Source organism: Lactuca virosa, chromosome 4 (assembly GCF_052849685.1).
Source record: "Lactuca virosa cultivar CGN04683 chromosome 4, Lactuca_virosa_CGN04683_v6, whole genome shotgun sequence".
NCBI lineage: Eukaryota > Viridiplantae > Streptophyta > Magnoliopsida > Asterales > Asteraceae > Lactuca > Lactuca virosa.
This window is the reverse complement of record NC_136429.1, coordinates 535,873,083-535,883,641: the sequence shown is the minus strand read 5'-3', so window position 1 is coordinate 535,883,641 and position 10,559 is coordinate 535,873,083. Positions and strand designations below refer to the sequence as shown.

The 10,559-nt window shown below is 38.2% G+C and overlaps 1 long non-coding RNA gene across 1 annotated transcript; it reads right to left on the bottom strand.

Annotated features, from left to right (window-relative positions):
* Positions 1-5,367: 5,367 nt before the first annotated feature.
* Positions 5,368-7,218, bottom strand: LOC145103809 (uncharacterized). Its single transcript, XR_013706883.1, has 5 exons — positions 6,548-7,218; positions 6,336-6,398; positions 6,207-6,257; positions 5,678-5,766; positions 5,368-5,591 (listed from the first exon to the last, which is right to left on the bottom strand). It is a non-coding gene; the product is annotated as an uncharacterized LOC145103809 (long non-coding RNA).
* Positions 7,219-10,559: the final 3,341 nt, after the last annotated feature.

Sequence of the window (10,559 nt, the reverse complement as noted above, 5' to 3'; positions counted from 1 at the left end):
CTTGGGGCAATCCTTGGCCATATGCCCCTCCTTGCCACATTTGTAGCAAGACCCTGCTCTGCACACTCCATCATGACTCTTGCCGCACTTGCCACAAGTGCGGCCCCTCTGGCTCCCTGATCTCGAATCGGCAAGCTTGGCCCGCTTGGCTGCCGGCTGAGACTGTGCCGGTCGCCGATCCCTCCCCTGAGACTCCGCCTCCTCCTTAGCCTGAGTCTCCAGCTCTATCTCCCTCTTCCGGGCATTTGCCTGAAGCTCGGCAAATGTCCGGTACGTCGAGTTCGCCACGAACTCTCGTATATCCCTCCTCAAAATGCTCAGATATCGGCTCATACGTGCCTGCTCGGAGGACACGTGCTCTGGGCAGAACATCGCCCGCTCATGGAACATCCTGGTGATCACTGTAACAGACTCTGTACCCTACTTGAGGGTCAAAAACTCTTGGGCCAAACGCTCCCTCTCCACCTGGGGAACGTACTCTTCTCGGAACATAGCAGTGAACCTCTCCCAGGTCACTGCAACAAGCTCAGTAGGCGAATAGTGCGCCGTCACAAACTTCCACCAGTCCTTCGCTCCCAAGCGAAGCTGGTTCAACGCGAACCGGACTCTCAAATGCTCTGGAGATGAGCAAGTAAAGAAACACCCCTCAATGTCTGATATCCACCTCATCGCTGCAATCGGGTCCTGGGTCCCATCAAACTCCGGTGGTTTTGTGTTGCTGAACTCACGAAACAGCAACGCATCACCACCCTGCGGCCTAGTCGCAGCTATAGCTGCAGTGGCCGCAGCAACCGCAGCCTCAGAAAGAGCAGCGTATCTCTCGTCAAATGTCTCTATCAGTGTGGTCTTGATAGACCCGAACATCTCTGGTATCTCTGCTCTGATGGCCGCAGCCACCTCCTCATGAATGATCCTACGGATCTTCTCATCACTAGTACCACTGCTCTCTGGTGTGTGGCGTGTCCCAACCATGATGTCTCTGAAATACAACATAATAAATATCAGGGACTCGCTCGAGTATACTCGCACTCGATAACTCCACCCTACTTGCTCCTTAGTACCCAATGGATTCTTACTTAGGGTGCGCACTGCTCCGGTGTCTTCAGTAGTACGGGCCCTATACTACCGTCCACACCGCATCAGCATCCACTCTAAGTCCTCCTCCTTGGATCCCAAGTCCCAAGTACTCTACTCTCTTTAACCATATGCTACTCACTAGCAGCTCTCTCATAAACTCCTCGCTGCTATCTAAACACTCTCAAGTATCCCTAGCAGCAAAACTCCTAGACTAAGGCATCACATATCAGGCCACTCTAGTCCTAATAAGAATACCTAGTCTACTCTAGCATGCATAGCATAACTCATCATATATCATAACATAATATATCTCATAACACTAATTACAAGGGTATTTTGGGAAATCACCGTTCGGGCGCTGGCTGATCGTACACACGGCTCTGCTCTGTTTGTCTCAAAACTCTTTTTACTCTTTAAAAAAAATTTTAGTCATCAAAATTTCTCTCAAATCCTCAGTTTGAGTTCAGATACGCCCGAAGATGAATCCGAATCCCTCAAACCAAGGCTCTGATACCAACTTGTAACACCTAAATTTTCAAAACAATTTTTCACATTTTATAAAACACGTTTTCATTCATAATCGTTATAAAAACACCATTGTATCACATAACATCATCTCCCAAGATCATAATAAAATCTCCCCGCGTGTGTACTGATCAAGCCGGCGCCTTCCCGCGATCCTCGCTGGTACCTGAGACACATAACACAACACTGTAAGCATAAATGCCTAGTGAGTTCCCCAAAATACCACACATAACACATATTAGCCACTCGAGGCTATAACTCTGTTTGACACTCTGGTCAAAGTGTCTCTGTGGGACCCCCCAGTCCCATAACTCTGTGGGCCCTCTGGCCCTAACTCTATGGGTCCTCTGACCCTAACTCTGTGGACCTTCCGGTCCTAACTCTGAAAACTCTGTAACATACATAGCATATAACACATAGAAATCACATCATGCAAAAGCATACACAATACTCTGTCTCATAGCTCTAATTACCACTCTAGGTAAAGTATAGTGAGAAGACTCACCTCGGTTAACTCGGTAAAGCTCGAACTCTGTAAAGTCGGGTCTAGCCTCCGCCTAATCATATGAAATAAACACTCTGAATCAATACATTTCTCAAGGCTAGACTATTCCTCCTCTTAGTACTCTCAGAAGGGTAAAATACCATTTTACCCCTCTCATGGCTCAAAGACCCTAAAGTTGACCAAACCCTAAAAGTCAATAAAGGTCAACGGTCAAACTTTGACCCGACTCGCCGAGTGCACTTGGGCGACTCGGCGAGTCTACACGTACCCACTATCTTTCTGATCTCGCATGACACGTCGAGTCTTCCCCCTTACTCGACGGGTGACACCTGGCATGAATCGCGAGGCCACCCCGACTCAACTCGCCGAGTCTGTTCATGGACTCGGCGAGTTCCGCCTTGAACTCCAGTCCTCTAATTCCCTCCGACTCACTGAGTCAACCCTATGCTCCACGAGTCGTCACAGGTTGCGAGTCGCGGGGCTACCCGACTCTACTCGTCGAGTCCGTTCATGGACTCGGCGAGTTCATTCCATGCACATCCTCAAACAACTTCCTGAGGTCAGATCCAGTCCTCTAACCAATAGATCTATCATTCCCAAACCCAATAACCACGTAAAGTTTCCATCTTGATGCACATACAACATCTATTTGATCATATATGATGATTTAGCCCCAAATACCATAACTCAAGGTCATAGCCTCCATTGTTATTCAAAAAGCTTAATGAATAAGGCTCTCTGGACCTCTATGGATCCAGATCCAAAGCCTCCTCATCATAAGGGACTATTTGGGCTTCAAATCTAAGCAACAAAGGGTCTAAGAAACCCTAAATCCATATGATCATCATAAGAACAGAAGGGGAGTCGAATTACTACCTCAAATGTGAAGATCTTAGCTCCAAATCCACAGAATAGCAATCTCTTATGCTTCCTCTTGGCTAGTACCTCCTTCTTCTTGCTAAACAACACTCCCAAGGTCAAAAAAATGGCTTCCTTCCTCTCCCAAAACGCTCAAGCACTCTAGGGTTTCTCTCTATGACTGGTGACCTCAAATGGCGGCCATAAGGGCCTTTAAATAGTCCCCAAACCCGAGAAATTAGGGTTTCATTAAACAGTGTGGACTCGCCGAGTCCACGTATGGACTCGCGGAGTCCACGTATGGACTCGCCGAGTCCAGTCATTAACCCGGATGGAGATTCGCGACTCTACTCGGCGAGTCTGAGCGCCTACTCGCCGAGTCTCTCTCCAAAACTCAATAAAATACATAATTTAAGATACCTGGGAATCCGGATGTTACATTATGACTGTTGCCCAATTATTAAAAATCCCAACTTTAGTGCCCCTGATGATAACATAATGTGTAAACTTCTTTATTTGTTTTTCAGGGGTCAATGGTGACTGTTTATGAAAGTAAAAACTTAAAGCATTGAGGATTTGAACTTTAAATGATGAAGCCTGTGGAACTGTCTGAATATGTCATAAGTTGTCTAGCAAACATTGTTGGTCTTCTGTCAAGTTTACTCCAATCATGGGCCTAAACTTTTTACGTTCATCGAAGCAAATTGGTAAAGTGCAGTTACCAAATGCTATAACGGCTTCTCTGTTCTGTGTATATTGTGTATTTTTTTGAAGGTCCTGTCCAATAATATGCATGTTGAATATTTTGAGATTGTGGTCTAGATCCTTGCAAGAGGTTATTATTATGTGTAGTACTCGCTATTTCCATATAAGGAATCGAGTTTTGTTGTGTGGGTTTATGTAGATATTCTGTTTTTATTGTTGAATCCAATAATTTTTCTGTTGATGTTGTGTTTCTATCTTCCTCTGAAGAAATGCTCATGGAAGAGGAACTCTTTTTTTGCTGTGTAGGCTGTATTAATTTGTTCTTTCCTTTGTTTCGACTATCCATCTGCAGAAAATAATCTGTTAATATTTCTGGATAACATATCAGCTATTCCATTATTTTCTCCCTTTATGTGTTCAAAATTTATTTTATATCCACTTCCTTGTATTGTATTTTGTAAATTAATCCATCGTGTCCTATTTATTTTCTTACTTTGATCATTTTTAATAAAACGAACTATAGCTTCACAATCTGTTCTAACTGTAAATTCTTTATGTAAAAATATCTTAAATTTTTCTAAAGCATTTATTAAAGCTTGTATTTCGTAGTCTATAGAAGTCCAATTCATTCTTGTCTTATTAAAGCTTCCACTAGCATATGAGCATATTTTTTCTGTATTTTTTGGGCTATATTTATCGGGTTTACAAAGGAGAACGGCTCCCCATCCTTCTTTGCATCCATCAACTTCTATTATTATGTAATCAGTAACTAATGGTAATTCTAATGATTTAATATTTTTAACTGCTTTTTTAATTACTTTAACTAATTTAATGTCTTCTTGTAAATAGGTATCGTGTCAATATAGAATAAAATCGAGCAAAATACTATATTGAAAAGAAGAAAAATTGAAAAAAAAAATTTGATCATTAAAATTGAATTATGGATCATATTTATATTTATGATTCATGATTCACTTTTTATGATCCATGATTCAATTTTAATGATCAAAAAAAATTTTCAATTTTTTTTTCTCTCTAATATATTAATATGCTCGATTTTATGATTTGTATTTTTTTTTTATTTTTTTTCAACTTTTTTATGGTGTCCTCATGAGTCATCACCGAAAAAAAAGTTATCACCGGAACCGGACCAATATATATATATATATATATATATATATATATATATATATATATATATATATATATATATATATATATATATAGCACTACTAGAAAATTGGGGTAATCCCTACGGCACAATCCGTATGTATTCAGTAGGTATATGGCGATACCTACGAATTTGCTATGGAAAATGGTCTGTAGCATAAATGCCCGTAGGAAATTTATACCTATGGATTTGCTGCGGACTAGATACGGAATAACTACGGCCTTTTTCGTAGATATAATATATACAGATTAGCTACGAAAAATAATTGCTATGGAATATCTACGAATTACCGACGGGTGTAAAGTTTGACTAAAATTGACTATTTTCCTACGGAATAGCCACAGAAAGACATGGCTACAGATTTCTTACGGATTACCCACGCGAGTTGAGTTTGACCAAAATTGACTTTTTTCCTATGGAATAGCTACAGACCAACATAGCAACGGACTTTCCGTAGGTATTCCGTCACTAAATGCCTTTTAAAAAAAAACAAAAAAAAAACAAAAAAACAAAAAAAAACAATCAGTTTGGTCAAAATGAAATAAAAATTCATTACATTAAACTACAAAATGTCAAATGCATTACTAAGTGCTTAACACATTACAAAAACAACATTTTCCAAAAATAAATATTACAATAAACATCATCTATACAGCAAAATAAAAAATTTGGTCAAACTGTAAAATATGTTGCTATTTACAACACTTACAGTAGTGCACTGATACCAGACATGCTCTTCCTCATTTGGGCCTAACAAAACAAAAAATTTATAAGTTATTCAAATTTATTATATAAGTAACATAAAATACATAATTGATAATTCTACTCTTACTCACCCAGGTTTTCTAGTTTAATAGCATTGAATCCAACCTCATCTTCACTAGTCAAATATTGTCCACACAGGATCAATGCTTACAACCATCGCCTATAAAATAAACATAACATACTTAGATGCAAAAAATTAAATATAATATGTAGGTAGACAAATAAAAATAATAGTTAATAGAAGTATTTAGACAAATAAAATATAATGCTTACAACCACCGCCTTTCAATTATTTTTTATCAAAACAATCAATTTGGATTAACATGTATCATTTCCATATCATTTTTACTTGACAAATAAAAATAATAGTTAGTAGAAGTATTTAGAAATTTAAAAAAAATGTTTTTTTTTGCAAATGTAAGTAACTATTTTACAATAGTCAATAGATAGAAGTAACTTAAATACAAACCAATTCAATTCATACAAATAAGCCAAATCATTTTTTTGAATTGCTAAAATTATAAAAGCCCAAATCAAAATAGATATAAATCATCACTGTCATAAAATGAATTGCATTTTAGGCACTAAAAAAATACACACCTCAAACTGTGTATTGTTTGTAGCATTTCTATCAAGAGTCTTTGCATCTTCCTGCAACATAACACAAAGCACAAGTCAAAAAAACAAAATGCCAAATATTAAAACAAAAAAAACGAGAAGCAAACAAACCTATGGTATCATTGTAACAAATAAACTCCTTCCATGTTTTCTTATGCTTAGCTGCAAAGAACCCTATTCACACCACAGATGGCAAAACCCAAATCAAACATCAACACATACCAAAATCAGATAAATCACATATTACACATATTGGAAACTAATTACATAATGATTGAGACTCAATACCACCGAAAAAAACCATACAATCAATCTGAAATTACCTCTCTGGCTCAATGGTCCTCGTCCTAGAATCGAAAGTTCAATAACTGAAGTATTGGAAGGTGTTTTTTACATCACCATTTTCACAGTGGAATGGGAATCGAAGCAGCACCGACAGTGAAGGTGGTGTTGTTGTGGAGTCCCACGGTAGCTGGTCTTCGTTGTGGTAAACAGCAAGCAGAAAACTGTGGATCAACTGAGAGAAGGGTGAAAGGGGGCACTGTCATGGTGAACTACCCGATTAGGTCTCGGAGACGAGCCCCTACCAACATCGGCAAAGAAGATGGTGGTTGCGGAGGCGGCCGGCGGTGAAGGTCGTGAAGGGAGGAGATCGACGGTGAAGGTCGTCAAGCGAATCACCCATTGAGAGAGACAACGATCGAATGAGTGAAGGGAGGAGGTATTCCCGATTTTAGGGCATAGACAGTCGGGTGACCGAAGCTAAGAGGGGCAGCCTCTATCTATACCATTGTCGAAGACGACGACGATAATAACCTCCGGCGGAGCAAGCTTCATCGACTGGAAAATGACGAAGGGAGGATCGAAGCAACGGGCATAAAGGTAGGAGGCGGGAGTGGGTGCGATACTATGAAAGAGAAGGGGGAAAGTGAAAATGAGATAGAGGGAAACCTATTTTGGGGATATTTCACACAGATATAACCCTCAATCTTACCAAACGGGCGGGTATGCCGCATCCTTACTAGATTAGTCTCAAACAACTTTTATCTTGTTTACACAAAATAAAGAAAAATGGGTTTGGGGTCGGAATTAAACTCGGATCTCGCACGTAATTAACTAATATATTTACCATTCAGTCGGGTATGCCATATCCTTACTCGATTAGTTTCCTGTTACTTTTACACTTTCTTTTTTCGATGATTATTATTATTATTATTATTATTCTCATTATTATTATTATTATTATTATTATTATTATTATTATTATTATTCCCATTATTATTATTATTATTATTATTATTATTATTATCATCATTATTATTATTATTATTATTTCAATATTCGAGTCTTAAAACTTTTTTTTTAGATCGTTTTGTTTTTATATATTTAAAACACAAACAATTAAAAATCATGCTAACAGTGCTAATAATAATACTATTTATAAACATTATGATAATATATAATAATGGTAATGAACGTGTTTAACACACAAACAAGCGAACAATAAAAAAAACTACATTTAACACATCAACAAGGTGAAATAATATACGTTTAATGTATAAATTAAATAATGAAAAAAAATGATAATTAGAGAAATATGTAACGCCCCGATTCTCAGGTATTGATTTCTTTTGAATATAAGAACTTTTAATTCAAGGTCTACTCGACGAGTTGGTTACCCGACTCGTCGAGTAGCAGCGGGTTGGTCTACGTGTTTAAGTGATCTACTCGCCGAGTCCAAGAAGGGACTCGACGAGTAGGAGCTGGAAGGTGAAACCCTAATTTTCGGGGTTTTACACCTTATTTAAGGATCACTTGTTCCCCTTAGTCTCTCTTGCAGCCTCCCTTGAGTTCAGAAACCCTAATTCGTGTTTGCTCTCTATATTTGTGTGCTTCTTAGCTTGGAAGAGTGATTTTTGGAGTAAAAAGCTTGGAGTTCAAGAAGTTGGAGCAAGGGGCTGTTGTAGATTCGAATTATTCTCTGTCTTGGCATCATTTTGGAGGTAACAAGTTGTTACATTGGCTCTCTTTTAGTTAGATCTCTTCATTTATGAATTTGGGGCCCTTTTTAGGGTTTTGTGTGGTGGTTCTCCGTTTTAGGTCAAGATCTGAGGATGCAACCTCAAATCTGGACTCCTTTAGCCCCTTCCTATCATAAAGTTTCAGTCCTTGTCAAGCTATGACCCTCCTCTTACCTTAATCCGCTCCTTTAGCTTGTTTTGGGGCATTATCATCTTGCATGCACGTAAAGTTTGCAACTTTACGTGATAAACATGCCCTAGGAGCTTAGATCTACAATATGGAGCCTTTGCATGGCTTAGAGAACACCTGTATGGATGAAGGTGTTGGAATAGTGTCCAAGGTCATTAACTATTGGTAATATTTCTAATAATAGCAGGGTCCTTTTGGGTTACCCTCAAGACCCAAATTGAGTAGAATAGATAAAGGAGAAATTGGTTTATTAATTATTATGGTTAATAATTAATTAGAAACTAACTAGAAATATATTTTGGGAATTAATTAACAGTTTAATTAATTAAAGGGTTGAATGTTCATTAATCGATAGTTGGTTAATCAGGAATGTTCCAGAACCTTATGGAATTAGGGTTGGATGAAAATCACTCCATCCCACATGGGAAAGGAGTGAAATTTCGTGGTTAGGCCTCCATCCCACATGGGAAGGAGTACTAAACCCTAGGAGGCATCCAAGGCTATAAATATGGGCCTTAGGGATTTCATTCCTCCTTGCACCTTGGCTTGAAGTTTCGCCAACCCTTCTTCCTCCCCCTCTTAGGGACGATTTCTAACCCCTTTGGGTTTGTGAAATTGACCCTTCTCCTAGTTATTTTATTCCACTCTTTGGTGTCATTGGGTGTGATACCATTAGAGGGATTCTGGTTTGGGTCCTTTCATCCAAGCAACCTCATGCAGGTTCAAGATCTCACGCATGGAGATCAAGGGCTACATTAGAGGTATGTTTTCTTACTTATGTTTTAGTTTTCTAGGGTTGATGTAATTAGCATGAAGCCATAGATCCATAGGATGCATGTACACTTAGGTATATCGTTGTTTCGATTTTTTCGCTGCCTAGTTTTAGAGTGTATTTGATGCGTAGAAGACCCAACAGTGGTATCAGAGCCAGGTTCATGGTTACTTTCACCCTAGATCCATGTTTTCTGAAAATATTTTTTTGGAACTAAATGATGAAAGTTTAATTGAAAAATTCGTAACTTGTTGAAAACCCTAATTCACGACGTGAAAGAGTAGTTCACGACGTGAACATTGACAGATCAGAATTATCGTTTTAATCTTGCTTAGTTTTCGAATTCAAGCTTTATCTTGCATGGATAAATACCTAATTGGATTAGATCTGGAAAATTAATATTATTTAAATGTGTTCATTTAAATTTGAATGTTTATGGATAAATATTATTTGATCATATTTTAAATTTGAATATTTATTATTTGAATATTATTTATAATAGAGTTTTATAAATTTGAATATTAACCCCTCATGTTTTATTAATTGTTACATTGCGTCCTCGCAATTAATTAGAATTAATAATAGACAACTAAATTTAAAGAGTTTTAAATTTACCCCTTGTATTTATATATATTAGAATTGTGTTTATTATATGTATAAGAAAGTTATAACATGTGCCCTCGCGTGTTTAAATGTTGACATTGTCAGTCTTACCTCGACTAGGCTCACCCGTTCTAATGTAGGGGTTTAAGGAGGTCTCTTTGATTCCTAATGAGGTAGGTTTTTAATATGCTTCGCGCTTACCACCCTCACCGCCCTATTGCATTTTTAGAATGGAGTTACCGAAAGGGTTTGATAGTGATAATGGTCAATCACAAAGTATTCTAAATACAAGTATAAAACAAAATCTCGTTTTATTAATAGAATGTGAGTTTATATTATCCATGAAAATTGCACATTCTCTTTATATTCTGTTGGTGGAGCTCGTATGGTTAACCGACACATCAATCTAGGGTATAGTTGAGAATGATATGGAACTCGCGAATCTCAAGCGTAACTTGAGCCGGGGGCCATGCGATTTTGCAAGGTTAATTCTCAATCTATTTAATGTGAATCTTATGTTATCCATAAAAGTTGCACATTCTCTTTATAACTTGTTGATGGAGCTCGCGTGGTTAACCGACACGTCAATTTGAGAGTATAGGTAGAGAATGATGTGGAACTCGCGAATCTCAAGCGTAACTTGAGCCGGGGACTACGCGATTTTGTATGGTCGATTCACCATCTGTTTAGTGATCCGCGGCGACCCCGTCACTGAATTTGAGATGAACATAATCCGAGATTAACATGCC